This window comes from Theropithecus gelada, chromosome 13 (assembly GCF_003255815.1).
Source record: "Theropithecus gelada isolate Dixy chromosome 13, Tgel_1.0, whole genome shotgun sequence".
NCBI lineage: Eukaryota > Metazoa > Chordata > Mammalia > Primates > Cercopithecidae > Theropithecus > Theropithecus gelada.
In genome coordinates, this window is record NC_037681.1 from 74,741,430 (window position 1) to 74,747,468 (window position 6,039).

The window sequence follows — 6,039 nt, forward strand, 5'->3', positions numbered from 1 at the left end:
GGTCTTGCTATTTTACCTAGGCTGTTCCAGAACTCCTAATGTCAAGCTATCCTCCTGCCTCGGCCTCCCATGCTGTTGGGATTACAGGTGTGAACCACCGTTCTTGGTCACAAATTCCTTTAAAGAATTGTGCAATGGCTCTCACAGCCATTTCAGTACATTACACTCCATAGAGCTAGCACTGGGCAAGTGAGAACCAGACAGGCACCGGGCGACTCTGTGCCTCACTGAGGAAAAATAACTAAAAATGGGCAAAGGAGATCCTAAGAAGGCGAGGGGCAAAATGTCATCATATGCATTTTTTGTGCAAACTTGTCGGGAGGAGCATTAGAAGCCGCAGGCAGATGCTTCAGTCAACTTCTCAGAGTTTTTTATTTATTTATTTATTTATTTATTTTTTTGAGGCGGAGTCTCGCTCTGTCGCCCAGGCTGGAGTGCAGTGGCCGGATCTCAGCTCACTGCAAGCTCCGCCTCCTGGGTTTACGCCATTCTCCTGCCTCAGCCTCCCGAGTAGCTGGGACTACAGGCGCTCACCACCTCGCCCGGCTAGTTTTTTGTATTTTTTAGTAGAGACGGGGTTTCACTGGGTTAGCCAGGATGGTCTCGATCTCCTGACCTCATGATCCACCCGTCTCGGCCTCCCAAAGTGCTGGGATTACAGGTCAGAGTTTTTAAGAAGTGCTCAGAGAGGTGGAAGACCACGTCTGCTAAAGAGAAAAAAAAATTGAAGACATGGCACAGGCAGACAAGGCCCCCTATGAAAGAGAAATGAAAACCTATATCCCTCCTAAAGGGACGACAAAAAAGAAGTTCAAGGATCCCAATGCACCCAAGAGGCCTCCTTTGGACTTTTTTCTGTTCTGTTCGGAGTATCGCCCAAAAATCAAAGGAGAACATCTTGGCCTGTCCATTGGTGATGTTGTGAAGAAACTGGAAGAGATGTGGAATGACACTGCTGCAGATGACAAGCAGCCTTATGAAAAGAAGACTGTGAAGTTGAAGGAAAAATACGGAAAGGATATTGCTGCATATCGGCTAAAGGAAAGCCTGAGGCATCAAAAAAGGGAGTCATCAAGACTGAAAAAAAGCAAGAAAAAGAAGGAAGAGGGCCGGGTGCAGTGGCTCACGCCTGTAATCCCAGCACTTTGGGAGTCCGAGGCAGGAAAATCAGGCCTCCCAAATGAGGTCAGGAGTTTGAGACCAGCCTGGCCAACATGGCAAAACCCCGTCTCTGCTAAAAAAATGCAAAAATCAGCTGGGCGTGGTCGTGCATTCCTGTAATCCCAGCTATTCAGGAAGATGAGGCAGGAGAATCACTTGAACCCAGCGAGCAGAGGTTGCAGTGAGCCAAGATTGCACCATTGCACTCTAGCCTGGGTGACAGAGAAAGACTCTGTCTCAATAAATAAATAAATAAATAAATAAACAAACAAATAAATAAAAATAAAGAGGGAAGAGGAAGAAGATGAAGAGGATAAGGATGAGGATAAAGATGAAGATGATGCTGCTGAATAAGTTGGTTTTAGTGCAGTATTTTTTCTTGTCTAAGTATTTAACCCCCTTGTACCCAATTCATTCCTTTCAAAGAAAAAAAATTGAAATGTAAGGCTGTGTAAGATTTATTTTTAAACTGTACAGTGTCTTTTTTTGTGTCGTAAACACACCACTGAACATGTCTTTAGATAATCCTGTCGTCGTATTTTCAGTAGCCACTATTGAAAATGTGGCTGAAACTGTACCTTGCCTGGTACAGTATGGGGACTGTAAATTGGCATGGAAATTTAAAGCAGGTTCTCCCAGGTGCAAATTAGTTATATATGGGGATGGTAGTTTTTCATCTTCAGTTGTCTCTGATGCAGCTTATAAGAAACAACTGCTCTGTTAACTGAATATTACTCTGTAATTGCAAAAAAAAGTCGCAGCTGTTGACATTCTGAATGCTTTTAAGTAGATACAATTTTAAAAATGAGTATTGTCGTCCTTAAAAAAAAAAGAGCTGTGCAATACTCTATCTGCCACCAGAGGACTCTTCTTTGACATCTGTGCCACCTTCAAGAAAGGCAATATATTTCTAAGATTTCCAGCTGAAAATGGCTGGAAGGGCTCTGTTAGAAAAATCAGTCATTGGGAAGTTGATGGAAGCAGGTGGTCCATGAGGACAAGATACACTCTAGGGAAAAGGAGAGAGAGCAACTAACTGGGGAGGTCTGATTGTATGGAGTGCTTTCCCCAGAGGGAGAATGTGCCAGTTATCAATTTATTGCCTCTCAGCTCCCTTCACTGACTCATCTATTAAAATAGATCTTGGCCCTTTAGTTTTCCTTTTACTATAACCGGCACAATGTTTCATCAGTAGAGGGTGCTGGAGAGAGGCATTGAAGAAAAAAGATGTCTTCCTCCCTGGTCCTGATGGCTTGTTGGTCAGACCCGTGAAGAGCATGTTGTTTTCTTCACTGCTGGCTCAGTATAAGTGCCTACAGGGCATTGCTTTTGCTGTATGCCTTCTTCAGCTCTTTTCTTGACTGGAAGAGTGTGGTTAGGAGACCCAGACAGCATGGCTTTCATCCTGTCCTATATTGCTGCTTTGCATAGGCATGCTGGGGTCCCCCATAGGGCTGGCTGTCTAGTGAACTGGATACCCAGCCTTTGTCCACTGGCTCAGGCTGCTCTGGTCCAAGTCATATGCAGGGGTGCGCTTGATTGCTGCGGATGGCCTCCCCAGCTCTCAGTCCCACCAGCACCCACAGTGGCAGCCCAACTCACTCTGCACACCCACCCATCAAATTCAGCTCGCCTGGGCCCTAGATATCCTCACACAGACACTGCGTGTTCCAGGCCTCACACCTACAGCGGCTCCCTGACCCTCTCTGTACCAGTCCCCCCCATACACCCAGCATGCCCACCAGCTCTGACTTACCTGCCCCAAAGGGTTACTTCTTTCCTGGTAACTCTTAGCCATCTCTGGGTTGTGCAACTTAGGAACTCCTCTGCCACCAAGTAGATTGTGACCACACCTTCTTCAATGAGCTCTGATCCCTTCCTCCAAGTTTGTCCTTTTGTTGGAACTTTCCCTCGGTCCTACAGCAGTGTTTAGAGCTTTCATTCTATCTTTAGAGTCACTCTCCTATCATTCTTTACTCAATAATTCTTTATATTAAACATCACTGTTTAAATTACTGTGTGGTTTTTGCTCTTGATTAGACCCTAACTAATTAAAGTTTACTCTCACTGGGAGAGGGCAACAGGTGTTCTGGTTTTTCATTAAATCTCATTTCAAAAAAGAGAAGAGAGCAATTTCCTGTCAAGAAACTGGATGTTGATATTGGCACAGACTCTCTGGGTAGAGGATGGAATTGGCATAAAAACCCTAACCAGTAACGCAGGCCCTAGGCCCCAGATCCTGGCTTATATTCAAGTATAGTTTCGAGATAGGGATTTTCCTGTACAATGAAAGAACAGCTTCTGAGTGCCTATCATAACCCAGAGCTGGTAAGGGTTTAAGATGTTTGCTAGACTTCTGCCTACAATAGAATAAGATAAGTTATTCTGGGAACATTATTACTTACAGTGAGAAGTACAATTCACCTTCTTTTCATTGAGGTGGCACTTAAAAATAGCGTAAGAGACAGATAGTTTCTAGATTAGGTATAATGTGCTAATAATGTAAAAAAGGTTCTTCTTTTGCTTCTTTCTTATTCTTGCCAACGATGCATTTCTAAGTTTCTCTTTTAAAGAAGATTTCCTGGGTCTGAAAAGGAAGTTCGAAGTCCTTGTGATATTCTGCTGACAGACTGATCTTGTTTTGATTTTCTCGAATATTCTGTTTCTCCTTTTCTGCAAACAATGGGTCATTTTTGTCTCTCGATTTTACTTGGCTGTGGTTTGAAGTCTTCTTAACGTAACAGTACTGTGTGTTAACCATGCTGTAATTAAAGAGTGAAGCTGAGGTTCTCCAATGTTCCTTAAAGATTTCCTTGGTTAACTCTACCACATCTATACATCTCTGATAATGATATCTGCAGTCTTGTTCATAAAATAAGACGCATTACCAAGGTGAGATGATTGGCCACAATCACATATCTAAAGAAGGAAGGAACAGGTAACTCCTCTGAATACAAGAGACTTCTTTCTAAAGGATTTGACTATCTCCCATTGTTTTCCCATGTTTGTCCTCATAGTAATCTAATGAGGTAGATACTACTTTAGAGATAAGAAAGCCAGGCTAAATAAATTAGGGAGATTTGTCCAAGAAGTTTCAGTAGTAGTGTGCAGACTAGAAGTTGTATTTTAATTCTCTGGCTTTATGTAAATATTTACTTACTAACTTTTCCTCATATGAAAAAGAGCTGGCTATGCAACAATTGGTTTTTCTTTTTCTTTTTCTTTTTCTTTTTTTTTTAGACAGTCTCACTCTGTCAACCATGCTAGGGTGCAGTGGAATGATCTCACCTCACTGCAACATCCACCTCCTCGGTTCAAGCAATTATCCTGCCTCAGCCTCCCAGGTAGCTGGGACTATAGGTACGCATCACCATGCCCAGCTAATTTTTGCATTTTTAGTAGAGATGGGGTTTCACCATGTTGGCCAAGGTGGTCTAGAACTCCTGACGACAAGAGCTCCACCCACCTTGGCCTCCCAAAGTGCTGGGATTACAGGCGCCCAGCCTGGTTTTTCTTAAATGAGATAATTTCTTCCTCTTTTCCTAAATCATCTGTCAGGAATAATAAAATTAAGTATTATTTATAATAATTCCATTACTCACAGTAATAATTGTGATAATAATGTGAACAATTTGTATTTATATAGCATTCTATTATTCACAAAGCATTTTAACATATATTGTCCAATTTCATTCCTACAAAAATCCTTGTAAGGTAAATAGAAAAAGTATTATTTTTTCTATTATATTTAGGACGTGATGGTGGAGATTGAATTTGATCCTAAATTCAACTCTAAAACCTGTTCTATGACACCCTCCATACACTACATAATAGCCGAAGACATATTAAGTCTATCTGCTGTTCAACAAATTACATGCACCCAGACGTCCAGTTTGGCAGAGAGAACAATGCTTCTAAGTGTTCAGTTATGAATTAAATTCTGAAGTTAGATAAATATTGGACACATATTGAAATTGTGTATTCTATAACATGTATTGTGATAAACACAGAGTCTAATAATGTATAGTACTGTCAGATATAGTACCTCCATAGACATACTGTAATATAGTAGTACTGTCAGGTATAGTACCCCCTTAGACATACTGTAAATAGATTTCTTCCACTCTACGGAAACTGAAGCTCACAGAAGTTAAATAACTTATTTGTACCAGTCTCCTATGATTTCAAAATGCTGCTTTTTCTAGATTAATGTAGTTGATTTCAAAAAAGATGTCCATATGAAAAAATTTCTCCAGGGAGCAGAGAAAAAGAGCTGGTTGTCTTCCGCTGGCTTGAGGAGGATCGGTGAGTGGAACCAGGCACTGGTGGAACTAATCAGGGTGTCATCCAAGCAGGACACCCTAAGTTTGTCTGCTTATCTACTGATTTGATAGGCAGCAAAGAAGATATCACCATTCATGGCAGGGTGACATGGGCAGTTTCTTACATTTTTTCCTATCGTCAAGGATACGATTCAAATAAAATCATACATTCTTTCCACAGGTTGTCAACATCCATTGACTGATTTAGGTTTGATCGTATCCATTGGCAAGGGCACATGCTTACTGAGTTTACCAGAAGCACAATAGCCTGTACTACTTATATTTCCATTTCTTTTTTAAAGATATTTTTGCTGAGAATGTGCAGTTGAATTCCAGATGGTAAAGTGAGTATCAAATGGAACCTCTTTGTATTCTTTAAATGAATGATAGCTCTCTGTGTGTTTATAATGATGTGTATTTTCAATAATGACACATTCTGGATTTTCTAAGATAGTTCTGATTTCAAATTATTTATTTTTCCCATGGAAAAGCTTATCTTGGTCCAGATTTTTTTATTCAGAAAATAGTAACTATATCACATGTTGTGCCTGTCATC

General features: G+C 41.1%; 1 pseudogene; it reads left to right on the forward strand.

The window, feature by feature from the left end:
• Nucleotides 1–247: 247 nt before the first annotated feature.
• Nucleotides 248–1,611, forward strand: LOC112605093 (annotated as a pseudogene).
• The last annotated feature ends 4,428 nt before the right edge of the window (nt 1,612–6,039 follow it).